Source organism: Hydractinia symbiolongicarpus, chromosome 11 (assembly GCF_029227915.1).
Source record: "Hydractinia symbiolongicarpus strain clone_291-10 chromosome 11, HSymV2.1, whole genome shotgun sequence".
In the NCBI taxonomy this organism is placed as follows: Eukaryota; Metazoa; Cnidaria; class Hydrozoa; order Anthoathecata; family Hydractiniidae; genus Hydractinia; species Hydractinia symbiolongicarpus.
Window position 1 is genome coordinate 19042670 of NC_079885.1, and position 14775 is coordinate 19057444.

Here is a 14775-nt window from a genome sequence, read left to right on the forward strand (position 1 = left end):
TTCGTAACATGGCTTGTGACATGCTACTTATAAAAACATTTAATACTCACATTCTTGTTTTTCTATTCAAATATCCAATGAATCGTTGTCAGCCCCTGGAAAATTCTTCGTATAAATCATTGTCAACCATTTTACAGCCATCGTTAGTTTTACATTCTTGCCAGCTTTCGCTAACATACAGGAATTCCTCTGGCTGCAGCAGAGCCATGAAATTACACGGAGGAACCAGTAAATTAATTAACACATTTGTACACAGACGCGCTACGGTTGTCATTAACATAGAAATTATTGGCGAATGAGTTTTGTTTTATACTAACCAAATTTTGTTGCGTAACGTGTACGTTGATATGATCGCGTGGCCTAATGGATAAGGCGTCCGACTTCGAATCGGAAGATTGTGGGTTCGAGTCCCATCGTGATCGATGTGTTGTTAATTTTAGTTCAGATCAGGTCTACTAAAGTGGAACAACTACCCAGTGGCATGCGCTTTCTAAAAATTGACAAATCTGTTCCCAATAAAAGTGAATTTCGTAACATGGCTTGCGACATGCTACTAATAGGTACATTTAACACTGGCATTCTTGTTTCTCCAATCAAATTTACAATGAATCATTGTCAGCCCTTGATATATTCCTCGTAAAATTCATTGTCAACCATTTTACAGCCATCGTTACTTTGTGCATTCTTGCCAGCCGTCGCTAATATACAGCATTTCCTCTGGCTGCGGCATAGCCTTGAAATTCCACGTAGGAACCAGTCAATTAATTAAAACATTTGTACACAGACGAGTAAGGGTTGTCATTAACATAGAAATTACTGGTATTGAGCTTTGTTTGATGCCAACCAGATTTTGTTGCGTAACGCGTACGTTGATATGATCGCGTGGCCTAATGGATAAGGCGTCCGACTTCGAATCGGAAGATTGTGGGTTCGAGTCCCATCGTGATCGATGTGTTGTTAATCTTAGTTCAGAACAGATCAACTAAAGTGGAACAACTAACCAGGGGCATGCGCTTTCTAAAAAATGAAAAATCTGTTCCCAATTGAAGTCAATTTTGTAACATGGCTTGTGACATGCTACCTATAAAGACATTTAATACTCGCATTCTTGTTTTTCTATTCAAATATCCAATGAATCGTTGTCAGCCCCTGAAAAATCTCTCGTATTAATCATTGTCAACCATTTTACAGCCATCGTTAGTTTTACATTTTTGCCAGCTGTCGCTAACATGCAGCAATTCCTCTTGCTGCAGCAGAGCCATGAAATTACACGGAGGAACCAGTAAATTAATTAACACATTTATACACAGACGCGCTACGGTTGTCATTAACATAGAAATTATTGGCGAATGAGTTTTGTTTTATACTAACCAAATTTTGTTGCGTAACGTGTACGTTGATATGATCGCGTGGCCTAATGGATAAGGCGTCCGACTTCGAATCGGAAGATTGTGGGTTCGAGACCCATCGTGATCGATGTGGTGGTAATCTTAGTTCAGAACAGGTTTACTAAAGTGGAACAACTACCCAGTGGCATGCGCTTTCTAAAAATTGACAAGTCTGTTCCCAATTAAAGTCAATTACGTAACATGGCTTGCGACATGCTACTAACAGGTACATTTAACACTGGCATTCTTGTTTCTCTAATCAAATTTACAATGAATAATTGTCAGCCCTTGATATATTCCTCGTAAAATTCGTTATCAACCATTTTACAGCCATCGTTAGTTTGTGCATTCTTGCCAGCCGTCGCTAATATACAGCATTTCCTCTGGCTGCGGCATAGCCTTGAAATTCCACGTAGGAACCAGTCAATTAATTAAAACATTTGTACACAGACGGGTAAGGGTTGTCATTAACATAGAAATTACTGCTATTGAGCTTTGTTTGATGTCAACAAGATTTTGTTGCGTAACGCCTACGTTGATATGATCGCGTGGCCTAATGGATAAGGCGTCCGACTTCGAATCGGAAGATTGTGGGTTCAAGTCCCATCGTGATCGATGTGTTGTTAATCTTAGTTCAGAGCAGGTTTGCTAAAGTGGAACAACTACCCAGTGGCATGCGCTTTCTAAAAATTGACAAGTCTGTTCCCAATTAAAGTCAATTTTGTAACATGGCTTGTGACATGCTACCTATAAAGACATTTAATACTCGCATTCTTGTTTTTCTATTCAAATATCCAGTGAATCGTTGTCAGCCCCTGAAAAATCTCTCGTATAAATCATTGTCAACCATTTTACAGCCATCGTTAATTTTACATTCTTGCCAGCTGTCGCTAACATACAGCAATTCCTCTGGCTGCAGCAGAGCCATGAAATTACACGGAGGAACCAGTAAATTAATTAACACATTTGTACACAGACGCGCTACGGTTGTCATTAACATAGAAATTATTGGCGAATGAGTTTTGTTTTATACTAACCAAATTTTGTTGCGTAACGTGTACGTTGATATGATCGCGTGGCCTAATGGATAAGGCGTCCGACTTCGAATCGGAAGATTGTGGGTTCGAGTCCCATCGTGATCGATGTGTTGTTAATTTTAGTTCAGAACAGGTCTACAAAATTGGAACAACTACCCAGTGGCATGCGCTTTCTAAAAATTGACAAATCTGTTCCCAATAAAAGTGAATTTCGTAACATGGCTTGCGACATGCTACTAATAGGTACATTTAACACCGGCATTCTTGTTTCTCTAATCAATTTTAAAATGAATCATTGTCAGCCCTTGATATATTCCTCGTAAAATTCTTTGTCAACCATTTTACAGCCATCGTTAGTTTGTGCATTCTTGCCAGCCGTCGCTAATATACAGCATTTCCTCTGGCTGCGGCATAGCCTTGAAATTACACGGAGGAACCAGTCAATTAATTAAAACATTTGTACAAGTCTGTTCCCAATTAAATCAATTTCGTAACATGGCTTGTGACATGCTACTTATAAAAACATTTAATACTCACATTCTTGTTTTTCTATTCAAATATCCAATGAATCGTTGTCAGCCCCTGGAAAATTCTTCGTATAAATCATTGTCAACCATTTTACAGCCATCGTTAGTTTTACATTCTTGCCAGCCGTCGCTAACATACAGCAATTCCTCTGGCTGCAGCGGAGCCATGAAATTACACGGAGGAACCAGTAAATTAATTAACACATTTGTACACAGACGCGCTACGGTTGTCATTAACATAGAAATTATTGGCGAATGAGTTTTGTTTTATACTAACCACATTTTGTTGCGTAACGTGTACGTTGACATGATCGCGTGGCCTAATGGATAAGGCGTCCGACTTCGAATCGGAAGATTGTGGGTTCGAGTCCCATCGTGATCGATGTGTTGTTAATTTTAGTTCAGAACAGGTCTACTAAAGTGGAACAACTACCCAAGGCATGCGCTTTCTAAAAATTGACAAATCTGTTCCCAATTAAAGTCAATTTCGTAACATGGCTTGTGACATGCTACCTATAAAGACATTTGATACTCGCATTCTTGTTTTTCTATTCAAATATCCAATGAATCGTTGTCAGCCCCTGAAAAATCTCTCGTATAAATCATTGTCAACCATTTTACAGCCAACGTTAGTTTTACATTCTTGCCAGCTGTCGCTAACATACAGCAATTCCTCTGGCTGCAGCAGAGCCATGAAATTACACGGAGGAACCAGTAAATTAATTAACACATTTGTACACAGACGCGCTACGGTTGTCGTTAACATAGAAATTATTGGCGAATGAGTTTTGTTTTATACTAACCACATTTTGTTGCGTAACGTGTACGTTGACATGATCGCGTGGCCTAATGGACAAGGCCTCCGACTTCGAATCGGAAGATTGTGGGTTCGAGTCCCATCGTGACCGATGTGTTGTTAATTTTAGTTCAGAACAGGTCTACTAAAGTGAAACAACTACCCAGTGGCATGCGCTTTCTAAAAATTGACAAGTCTGTTCCCAATAAAACTGGATTTCGTAACATGGCTTGGGACATGCTACTAATAAGTACATTTAATACTGGCATTCTTGTTTCTCAAATCATATTTTCAATGAATCGTTGCCAGCCCTTGAAATATTCCTCGTAAAATTCATTGCCAACCATTTTACCGCCATCGTTAGTTTGTGCATTCTTGCTAGCCGTCGCTAATATACAGCATTTCCTCTGGGTGCGGCATAGCTTTGAAATTACACGGAGGAACCAGTCAATTAATTAAAACATTTGTGCACAGACGCGCTAGGGTTGTCATTAACATAGAAATTAATGCTATTGAGCTTTGTTTGCTGCCAACCAGATTTTGTTGCGTAACGCGTACGTTGATATGATCGTGTGGCCTAATGGATAAGGCGTCCGACTTCGAATTAGAAGATTGTGGGTTCGAGTCCCATCGTGATCGATGTGTTGTTAATCTTAGTTGAGAACAAGTCTACTAAAGTGAAGAATCTACCCAGTGGCATGCGATTCCTGAAAACCGACAAATCTGTTCCCAATAAAAGTGGATTTTGTAACATGGCTTGCGACATGCTACTAATAGGTACATTTAACTCTGGCATTCTTGTTTCTCTAATCAAGTTTACAATGAATCATTGTCTGCCCTTGATATATTTCTCGTAAAATTCATTCTCAACCATTTTACAGCCATCGTTAGTTTGTGCATTCTTGCCAGCCATCGCTAATATACAACATTTCCTTTGGCGGCAGCATAGCCATGAAGTTACACGGAGGTGCCAGTCAATTAATTAACACATTTGTACACAGACGTGCCAGGGTTGCCAGTAACATAGAAATTACTGGCATTGAGCTTTGTTTGATGCCAACCAGACTTTGTTGCGTAACGTGTACGTTGATGTGATCGGGTGGCCTAATTGATAGGGCGTCCGATTTCGAATCGGACGATTGTGGGTTGGAGTCAAATTGTGGCCAACGTATTGTTAATCTTAGTTGGGAACAAGTCTACTAAAGTGGAAAGATTTCCCAGCGCCATGCGCTTCTTGAAAATTGACAAATCTGTTCCCAATAAAACTGGATTTCGTAACATGGCTTGGGACATGCTACTAATAAGTACATTTAATACTGGCATTCTTGTTTCTCTAATCATATTTTCAATGAATCGTTGCCAGCCCTTGAAATATTCCTCGTAAAATTCATTGCCAACCATTTTATCGCCATCGTTAGTTTGTGCATTCTTGCCAGCCGTCGCTAATATACAGCATTTCCTCTGGGTGCGGCATAGCTTTGAAATTACACGGAGGAACCAGTCAATTAATTAAAACATTTGTGCACAGACGCGCTAGGGTTGTCATTAACATAGAAATTAATGCTATTGAGCTTTGTTTGATGCCAACCAGATTTTGTTGCGTAACGCGTACGTTGATATGATCGTGTGGCCTAATGGATAAGGCGTCCGACTTCGAATTAGAAGATTGTGGGTTCGAGTCCCATCGTGATCGATGTGTTGTTAATCTTAGTTGAGAACAAGTCTACTAAAGTGAAGAATCTACCCAGTGGCATGCGATTCCTGAAAACCGACAAATCTGTTCCCAATAAAAGTGGATTTTGTAACATGGCTTGCGACATGCTACTAATAGGTACATTTAACTCTGGCATTCTTGTTTCTCTAATCAAATTTACAATGAATCATTGTCTGCCCTTGATATATTTCTCATAAAATTCATTCTCAACCATTTTACAGCCATCGTTAGTTTGTGCATTCTTGCCAGCCATCGCTAATATACAACATTTCCTTTGGCGGCAGCATAGCCATGAAGTTACACGGAGGTGCCAGTCAATTAATTAACACATTTGTACACAGACGTGCCAGGGTTGCCAGTAACATAGAAATTACTGGCATTGAGCTTTGTTTGATGCCAACCAGACTTTGTTGCGTAACGTGTACGTTGATGTGATCGGGTGGCCTAATTGATAGGGCGTCCGATTTCGAATCGGACGATTGTGGGTTGGAGTCAAATTGTGGCCAACGTATTGTTAATCTTAGTTGGGAACAAGTCTACTAAAGTGGAAAGATTTCCCAGCGCCATGCGCTTCTTGAAAATTGACAAATCTGTTCCCAATAAAACTGGATTTCGTAACATGGCTTGGGACATGCTACTAATAAGTACATTTAATACTGGCATTCTTGTTTCTCTAATCATATTTTCAATGAATCGTTGCCAGCCCTTGAAATATTCCTCGTAAAATTCATTGCCAACCATTTTATCGCCATCGTTAGTTTGTGCATTCTTGCCAGCCGTCGCTAATATACAGCATTTCCTCTGGGTGCGGCATAGCTTTGAAATTACACGAAGGAACCAGTCAATTAATTAAAACATTTGTACACAGACGCGCTAGGGTTGTCATTAACATAGAAATTATTGCTATTGAGCTTTGTTTGATGCCAACCAGATTTTGTTGCGTAACGCGTACGTTGATATAATTGCGTGGCCTAATGGATAAGGCGTCCGACTTCGAATTGGAAGATTGTGGGTTCGAGTCCCATCGTGATCGATGTGTTGTTAATCTTAGTTGAGAACAAGTCTACTAAAGTGGAAAGATATCCCAGCGCCATGCGCTTCTTGAAAATTGACAAATCTGTTACCAATAAAACTGGATTTCGTAACATGGCTTGGGACATGCTACTAATAGGTACCTTTAACTCTGGCATTCTTGTTTCTCTAATCAAATTTACAATGAATCATTATCTGCCCTTGATATATTCCTCGTAAAATTCATTCTCAACCATTTTACAGCCATCGTTAGTTTGTGCATTCTTGCCAGCCATTGCTAATATACAGCATTTCCTCTGGCGGCAGCATAGCCATGAAATTACACGGAGGTGTCAGTCAATTAATTAACACATTTGTACACAGACGTGCCAGGGTTGCCAGTAACATAGAAATTACTGGCATTGAGCTTTGTTTGATGCCAACCAGATTTTGTTGCGTAACGTATACGTTGATGTGATCGCGTGGTGTAATGGGTAGGGCGTCTGATTTCGAATCGGACGATTGTGGGTTCGAGTCCCATCGTGATTGATGTGTTGTTAATCTTAGTTCAGAACCGGTCTACTAAAGTGGAACAACTAACCAGTGGCATGCGCTTTCTAAAAATTGACAAATCAGTTTCCAATTAAAGTCAACTTCGCAACATGGCTTGTGACATGCTACCTATAAAAATACTTAATACTCGCATTCTTGTTTTTCTATTCAAATATCCAATGAATCATTGTCAGCCCCTAAAAAATTCCTCGTAAAAATCATTGTCAACCATTTTACAGCCATCTTTAGTTTTACATCCTTGCCAGCTGTCGCTAACATACAACAATTCCTCTGGCCGCAGCAGAGCCGTGAAATTACACGGAGGAACCAGTAAATTAATTAACACATTTGTACACAGACGCGCTACGGTTGTTCTTAACATAGAAATTATTGGCGAATGAGTTTTGTTTTACACCAACCAAATTTTGTTGCGTAACGCGTACGTTGAAATGATCGCGTGGCCTAATGGATAGGGCGTCCGACTTCGAATCGGAAAATTGTAGGTTCGAATCCCATCGTGATCGATGTGTTGTTAAAAAGTGGAACAACTACCCAGTGGCATGCGCTTCCTATAAATTGACAAATCTGTTCCCAATAAAGGTGAATTTCGTAACATGGCTTGTGACATGCTACTAATAGGTACATTTAACACTGGCATTCTTGTTTCTCTAATCAAATTTACAATGAATCATTGTCAGCCCTTGATATATTCCTCGTAAAATTCGTTGTTAACCATTTTACAGCCTTCGTTAGTTTGTGCATTCTTGCCAGCTGTCGCTAATATACAGCATTTCCTCTGGCTGCGGCATAGCTTTGAAATTACACGGAGGAACCTGTCAATTAATTAAAACATTTGTGCACAGACGTGCCAGGGTTGCCAGTAACATAGAAATTACTGGAATTGAGCTTTGTTTGATGCCAACCAGATTTTGTTGCGTAACGTGTACGTTGATGTGATCGGGTGGCCTAATGGATAGGGCGTCCGATTTCGAATCGGACGATTGTAGGTTGGAGTCAAATTATGGCCAACGTATTGTTAATCTTAGTTGGGAACAAGTCTACTAAAGTGGAAAGATTTCCCAGCGCCATGCGCTTCTTGAAAATTGACAAATCTGTTCCCAATAAAACTGGATTTCGTAACATGGCTTGGGACATGCTACTAATAAGTACATTTAATACTGGCATTCTTGTTTCTCTAATCATGTTTTCAATGAATCGTTGCCAGCCCTTGAAATATTCCTCGTAAAATTCATTGCCAACCATTTTACCGCCATCGTTAGTTTGTGCATTCTTGCCAGCCGTCGCTAATATACAGCATTTCCTCTGGGTGCGGCATAGCTTTGAAATTACACGGAGGAACCAGTCAATTAATTAAAACATTTGTGCACAGACGCGCTAGGGTTGTCATTAACATAGAAATTATTGCTATTGAGCTTTGTTTGATGCCAACCAGATTTTGTTGCGTAACGCGTACGTTGATATGATCGCGTGGCCTAATGGATAGGGCGTCTGATTTCGAATCGGACGATTGTGTGTTCGAGTCAAATTGTGGCCAACGTATTGTTAATCTTAGTTGAGAACAAGTCTACTAAAGTGGAAAGATTTCCCAGCGCCATGCGCTTCTTGAAAATTGACAAATCTGTTCCCAATAAAACTGGATTTCGTAACATGGCTTGGGACATGCTACTAATAAGTACATTTAATACTGGCATTCTTGTTTCTCTAATCATATTTACAATGAATCGTTGCCAGCCCTTGAAATATTCCTCGTAAAATTCATTGCCAACCATTTTACCGCCATCATTAGTTTGTGCATTCTTGCCAGCCGTCGCTAACATACAGCATTTCGTCTGGCTGCGGCATAGACTTGAAATTACACGGAGGAACCAGTCAATTAATTAAAACATTTGTACACAGACGCGCTAGGGTTGTCATGAACATAGAGGTTACTGGTAATGAGCTTTGTTTGATTCCAACCAGATTTTGTCGCGTAACGCACATGTTGATTTGATCGCGTGGCCTAATGGATAAGGCGTCTGACTTCGAATCGGAAGATTGTGGGTTCGAGTCCCATCGTGATTGATGTGTTGTTAATCTTAGTTCAGAACCGGTCTACTAAAGTGGAACAACTAACCAGTGGCATGCGCTTTCTAAAAATTGACAAATCTGTTTCCAATTAAAGTCAATTTCGTAACATGGCTTGTGACATGCTACCTATAAAAATACTTAATACTCGCATTCTTGTTTTTCTATTCAAATATCCAATGAATCATTGTCAGCCCCTGAAAAATTCCTCGTATAAATCATTGTCAACCATTTTACAGCCATCTTTAGTTTTACATCCTTGCCAGCTGTCGCTAACATACAACAATTCCTCTGGCCGCAGCAGAGCCGTGAAATTACACGGAGGAACCAGTAAATTAATTAACACATTTGTACACAGACGCGCTACGGTTGTTCTTAACATAGAAATTATTGGCGAATGAGTTTTGTTTTATACCAACCAAATTTTGTTGCGTAACGCGTACGTTGAAATGATCGCGTGGCCTAATGGATAGGGCGTCCGACTTCGAATCGGAAGATTGTGGGTTCGAATCCCATCGTGATCGATGTGTTGTTAAAAAGTGGAACAACTACCCAGTGGCATGCGCTTCCCATAAATTGACAAATCTGTTCCCAATAAAGGTGAATTTCGTAACATGGCTTGTGACATGCTACTAATAGGTACATTTAACACTGGCATTCTTGTTTCTCTAATCAAATTTACAATGAATCATTGTCAGCCCTTGATATATTCCTCGTAAAATTCATTGCCAACCATTTCACAGCCTTCGTTAGTTTGTGCATTCTTGCCAGCTGTCGCTAATATACAGCATTTCCTCTGGCTGCGGCATAGCTTTGAAATTACACGGAGGAACCAGTCAATTAATTAAAACATTTGTGCACAGACGCGCTAGGGTTGTCATTAACATAGAAATTATTGGCGATTGAGTTTTGTTTTATACTAACCAAATTTTGTTGCGTAACGTGTACGTTGATATGATCGCGTGGCCTAATGGATAAGGCGTCCGACATCGAATCGGAAGATTGTGGGTTCGAGTCCCATCGTGATCGATGTGTTGTTAATTATAGTTCAGAACAGGTCTACTAAAGTGGAACAACTACCCAGTGGCATGCGCTTTCTAAAAATTGACAAGTCTGTTCCCAATTAAAGTGAATTTCGTAGCATGGCTTGCGACATGCTACTAATAGGTACATTTAACACTGGCATTCTTGTTTCTCTAATCAAATGTACAATGAATCATTGTCAGCCCTTGATATATTCCTCGTAAAACTCGTTGTTAACCATTTTACCATTTTATGCGATTCCTGAAAACCGACAAATCTGTTCCCAATAAAAGTGGATTTTGTAACATGGCTTGCGACATGCTACTAATAGGTACATTTAACTCTGGCATTCTTGTTTCTCTAATCAAATTTACAATGAATCATTGTCTGCACTTGATATATTCCTCGTAAAATTCATTCTCAACCATTTTACAGCCATCGTTAGTTTGTGCATTCTTGCCAGCTATCGCTAATATACAACATTTCCTCTGGCGGCAGCATAGCCATGAAGTTACACGGAGGTGCCAGTCAATTAATTAACACATTTGTACACAGACGTGCCAGGGTTGCCAGTAACATAGAAATTACTGGAATTGAGCTTTGTTTGATGCCAACCAGATTTTGTTGCGTAACGTGTACGTTGATGTGATCGGGTGGCCTAATGGATAGGGCGTCCGATTTCGAATCGGACGATTGTAGGTTGGAGTCAAATTGTGGCCAACGTATTGTTAATCTTAGTTGGGAACAAGTCTACTAAAGTGGAAAGATTTCCCAGCGCCATGCGCTTCTTGAAAATTGACAAATCTGTTCCCAATAAAACTGGATTTCGTAACATGGCTTGAGACATGCTACTAATAAGTACATTTAATACTGGCATTCTTGTTTCTCTAATCATATTTTCAATAAATCGTTGCCAGCCCTTGAAATATTCCTCGTAAAATTCATTGCCAACCATTTTACCGCCATCGTTAGTTTGTGCATTCTTGCCAGACGTCGCTAATATACAGCATTTCCTCTGGGAGCGGCATAGCTTTGAAATTACACGGAGGAACCAGTCAATTAATTAAAACATTTGTGCACAGACGCGCTAGGGTTGTCATTAACATAGAAATTATTGCTATTGAGCTTTGTTTGATGCCAACCAGATTTTGTTGCGTAACGCGTACGTTGATATGATCGCGTGGCCTAATGGATAGGGCGTCTGATTTCGAATCGGACGATTGTGGGTTCGAGTCAAATTGTGGCCAACGTTTTGTTAATCTTAGTTGAGAACAAGTCTACTAAAGTGGAAAGATTTCCCAGCGCCATGCGCTTCTTGAAAATTGACAAATCTGTTCCCAATAAAACTGGATTTCGTAACATGGCTTGGGACATGCTACTAATAAGTACATTTAATACTGGCATTCTTGTTTCTCTAATCATATTTACAATGAATCGTTGCCAGCCCTTGAAATATTCCTCGTAAAATTCATTGCCAACCATTTTACAGCCTTCGTTAGTTTGTGCATTCTTGCCAGCTGTCGCTAATATACAGCATTTCCTCTGGCTGCGGCATAGCTTTGAAATTACACGGAGGAACCAGTCAATTAATTAAAACATTTGTGCACAGACGCGCTAGGGTTGTCATTAACGTAGAAATTATTGGCGATTGAGTTTTGTTTTATACTAACCAAATTTTGTTGCGTAACGTGTACGTTGATATGATCGCGTGGCCTAATGGATAAGGCGTCCGACTTCGAATCGGAAGATTGTGGGTTCGAGTCCCATCGTGATCGATGTGTTGTTAATTATAGTTCAGAACAGGTCTACTAAAGTGGAACAACTACCCAGTGGCATGCGCTTTCTAAAAATTGACAAGTCTGTGCCCAATTAAAGTGAATTTCGTAGCATGGCTTGCAACATGCTACTAATAGGTACATTTAACACTGGCATTCTTGTTTCTCTAATCAAATGTACAATGAATCATTGTCAGCCCTTGATATATTCCTCGTAAAACTCGTTGTTAACCATTTTACCATTTTATGCGATTCCTGAAAACCGACAAATCTGTTCCCAATAAAAGTGGATTTTGTAACATGGCTTGCGACATGCTACTAATAGGTACATTTAACTCTGGCATTCTTGTTTCTCTAATCAAATTTACAATGAATCATTGTCTGCCCTTGATATATTCCTCGTAAAATTCATTCTCAACCATTTTACAGCCATCGTTAGTTTGTGCATTCTTGCCAGCCATCGCTAATATACAACATTTCCTCTGGCGGCAGCATAGCCATGAAGTTACACGGAGGTGCCAGTCAATTAATTAACACATTTGTACACAGACGTGCCAGGGTTGCCAGTAACATAGAAATTACTGGAATTGAGCTTTGTTTGATGCCAACCAGATTTTGTTGCGTAACGTGTACGTTGATGTGATCGGGTGGCCTAATGGATAGGGCGTCCGATTTCGAATCGGACGATTGTAGGTTGGAGTCAAATTGTGGCCAACGTATTGTTAATCTTAGTTGGGAACAAGTCTACTAAAGTGGAAAGATTTCCCAGCGCCATGCGCTTCTTGAAAATTGACAAATCTGTTCCCAATAAAACTGGATTTCGTAACATGGCTTGAGACATGCTACTAATAAGTACATTTAATACTGGCATTCTTGTTTCTCTAATCATATATTCAATGAATCGTTGCCAGCCCTTGAAATATTCCTCGTAAAATTCATTGCCAACCATTTTACCGCCATCGTTAGTTTGTGCATTCTTGCCAGCCGTCGCTAATATACAGCATTTCCTCTGGGTGCGGCATAGCTTTGAAATTACACGGAGGAACCAGTCAATTAATTAAAACATTTGTGCACAGACGCGCTAGGGTTGTCATTAACATAGAAATTATTGCTATTGAGCTTTGTTTGATGCCAACCAGATTTTGTTGCGTAACGCGTACGTTGATATGATCGCGTGGCCTAATGGATAGGGCGTCTGATTTCGAATCGGACGATTGTGGGTTCGAGTCAAATTGTGGCCAACGTTTTGTTAATCTTAGTTGAGAACAAGTCTACTAAAGTGGAAAGATTTCCCAGCGCCATGCGCTTCTTGAAAATTGACAAATCTGTTCCCAATAAAACTGGATTTCGTAACATGGCTTGGGACATGCTACTAATAAGTACATTTAATACTGGCATTCTTGTTTCTCTAATCATATTTACAATGAATCGTTGCCAGCCCTTGAAATATTCCTCGTAAAATTCATTGCCAACCATTTTACCGCCATCGTTAGTTTGTGCATTCTTGCCAGCCGTCGCTAATATACAGCATTTCGTCTGGCTGCGGCATAGCCTTGAAATTACACGGAGGAACCAGTCAATTAATTAAAACATTTGTACACAGACGCGCTAGGGTTGTCATGAACATAGAGGTTACTGGTAATGAGCTTTGTTTGATTCCAACCAGATTTTGTCGCGTAACGCACATGTTGATTTGATCGCGTGGCCTAATGCATAAGGCGTCTGACTTCCAATCGCAAGATTGTGGTTTCGAGTCCCATCGTGATTGATGTGTTGTTAATCTTAGTTCAGAACCGGTCTACTAAAGTGGAACAACTAACCAGTGGCATGCGCTTTCTAAAAATTGACAAATCTGTTTCCAATTAAAGTCAATTTCGTAACATGGCTTGTGACATGCTACCTATAAAAATACTTAATACTCGCATTCTTGTTTTTCTATTCAAATATCCAATGAATCATTGTCAGCCCCTGAAAAATTCCTCGTATAAATCATTGTCAACCATTTTACAGCCATCTTTAGTTTTACATCCTTGCCAGCTGTCGCTAACATACAACAATTCCTCTGGCCGCAGCAGAGCCGTGAAATTACACGGAGGAACCAGTAAATTAATTAACACATTTGTACACAGACGCGCTACGGTTGTTCTTAACATAGAAATTATTGGCGAATGAGTTTTGTTTTACACCAACCAAATTTTGTTGCGTAACGCGTACGTTGAAATGATCGCGTGGCCTAATGGATAGGGCGTCCGACTTCGAATCGGAAAATTGTAGGTTCGAGTCCCATCGTGATCGATGTCTTGTTAATCTTAGTTCAGAACAGGTCTACTAAATTGAAGAAACTACCCAGTGGCATGCGATTCGTGAAAACCGACAAATCTGTTCCCAATAAAAGTGGTTTTCGTAACATGGCTCGCGACATGCTACTAATAGGTACATTTAACGTTGGCATTCTTGTTTCGCTAATCAAATTTACAATGAATCATTGTCAGCCCTTGATATATACCTCGTAAAATTCATTGTCAACCATTTTACAGCCATCGTTAGTTTGTGCATTCTTGCCAGCCATCGCTAATATACAGCATTTCCACTGGCGGCAGCATAGCCATGAAATTACACGGAGGTGCCAGTCAATTAATTAACACATTTGTACACAGACGTGCCAGGGTTGCCGGTAACATAGAAATTACTGTCATTGAGGTCTGTTTGATGCCAACCAGATTTTGTTGCGTAACGCGTACGTTAATATGATCGCGTGGCCTAATGGATAAGGCGTCCGACTTCGAATCGGAAGATTGTGGGTTCGAGTCCATTTGTGATCGAAATGTTTTAATCTTAGTTGAGGACAAGGCTGATGAAGTGGAGAA

The 14775-nt window shown here is 40.0% G+C and overlaps 16 non-coding genes across 16 annotated transcripts; all 16 read left to right on the forward strand.

Moving 5' to 3' along the window:
• Window positions 1–349: 349 nt before the first annotated feature.
• On the forward strand, window positions 350–422 carry Trnar-ucg (transfer RNA arginine (anticodon UCG)). Its single transcript has one exon. It is a non-coding gene; the product is annotated as a tRNA-Arg (tRNA).
• A 454-nt stretch (window positions 423–876) lies between these two features.
• On the forward strand, window positions 877–949 carry Trnar-ucg (transfer RNA arginine (anticodon UCG)). The gene has a single exon. It is a non-coding gene; the product is annotated as a tRNA-Arg (tRNA).
• Window positions 950–1403: 454 nt separating this feature from the next.
• Window positions 1404–1476, forward strand: Trnar-ucg (transfer RNA arginine (anticodon UCG)). Its single transcript has one exon. It is a non-coding gene; the product is annotated as a tRNA-Arg (tRNA).
• A 454-nt stretch (window positions 1477–1930) lies between these two features.
• On the forward strand, window positions 1931–2003 carry Trnar-ucg (transfer RNA arginine (anticodon UCG)). The gene has a single exon. It is a non-coding gene; the product is annotated as a tRNA-Arg (tRNA).
• A 454-nt stretch (window positions 2004–2457) lies between these two features.
• Window positions 2458–2530, forward strand: Trnar-ucg (transfer RNA arginine (anticodon UCG)). Its single transcript has one exon. It is a non-coding gene; the product is annotated as a tRNA-Arg (tRNA).
• Window positions 2531–3261: 731 nt separating this feature from the next.
• On the forward strand, window positions 3262–3334 carry Trnar-ucg (transfer RNA arginine (anticodon UCG)). Its single transcript has one exon. It is a non-coding gene; the product is annotated as a tRNA-Arg (tRNA).
• A 453-nt stretch (window positions 3335–3787) lies between these two features.
• On the forward strand, window positions 3788–3860 carry Trnar-ucg (transfer RNA arginine (anticodon UCG)). The gene has a single exon. It is a non-coding gene; the product is annotated as a tRNA-Arg (tRNA).
• A 454-nt stretch (window positions 3861–4314) lies between these two features.
• On the forward strand, window positions 4315–4387 carry Trnar-ucg (transfer RNA arginine (anticodon UCG)). The gene has a single exon. It is a non-coding gene; the product is annotated as a tRNA-Arg (tRNA).
• Window positions 4388–5368: 981 nt separating this feature from the next.
• Trnar-ucg (transfer RNA arginine (anticodon UCG)) lies at window positions 5369–5441 on the forward strand. The gene has a single exon. It is a non-coding gene; the product is annotated as a tRNA-Arg (tRNA).
• Window positions 5442–6422: 981 nt separating this feature from the next.
• Window positions 6423–6495, forward strand: Trnar-ucg (transfer RNA arginine (anticodon UCG)). Its single transcript has one exon. It is a non-coding gene; the product is annotated as a tRNA-Arg (tRNA).
• Window positions 6496–7476: 981 nt separating this feature from the next.
• On the forward strand, window positions 7477–7549 carry Trnar-ucg (transfer RNA arginine (anticodon UCG)). Its single transcript has one exon. It is a non-coding gene; the product is annotated as a tRNA-Arg (tRNA).
• A 1485-nt stretch (window positions 7550–9034) lies between these two features.
• Window positions 9035–9107, forward strand: Trnar-ucg (transfer RNA arginine (anticodon UCG)). Its single transcript has one exon. It is a non-coding gene; the product is annotated as a tRNA-Arg (tRNA).
• A 454-nt stretch (window positions 9108–9561) lies between these two features.
• Trnar-ucg (transfer RNA arginine (anticodon UCG)) lies at window positions 9562–9634 on the forward strand. The gene has a single exon. It is a non-coding gene; the product is annotated as a tRNA-Arg (tRNA).
• A 432-nt stretch (window positions 9635–10066) lies between these two features.
• On the forward strand, window positions 10067–10139 carry Trnar-ucg (transfer RNA arginine (anticodon UCG)). Its single transcript has one exon. It is a non-coding gene; the product is annotated as a tRNA-Arg (tRNA).
• Window positions 10140–11835: 1696 nt separating this feature from the next.
• Window positions 11836–11908, forward strand: Trnar-ucg (transfer RNA arginine (anticodon UCG)). Its single transcript has one exon. It is a non-coding gene; the product is annotated as a tRNA-Arg (tRNA).
• A 2222-nt stretch (window positions 11909–14130) lies between these two features.
• Window positions 14131–14203, forward strand: Trnar-ucg (transfer RNA arginine (anticodon UCG)). The gene has a single exon. It is a non-coding gene; the product is annotated as a tRNA-Arg (tRNA).
• Window positions 14204–14775: the final 572 nt, after the last annotated feature.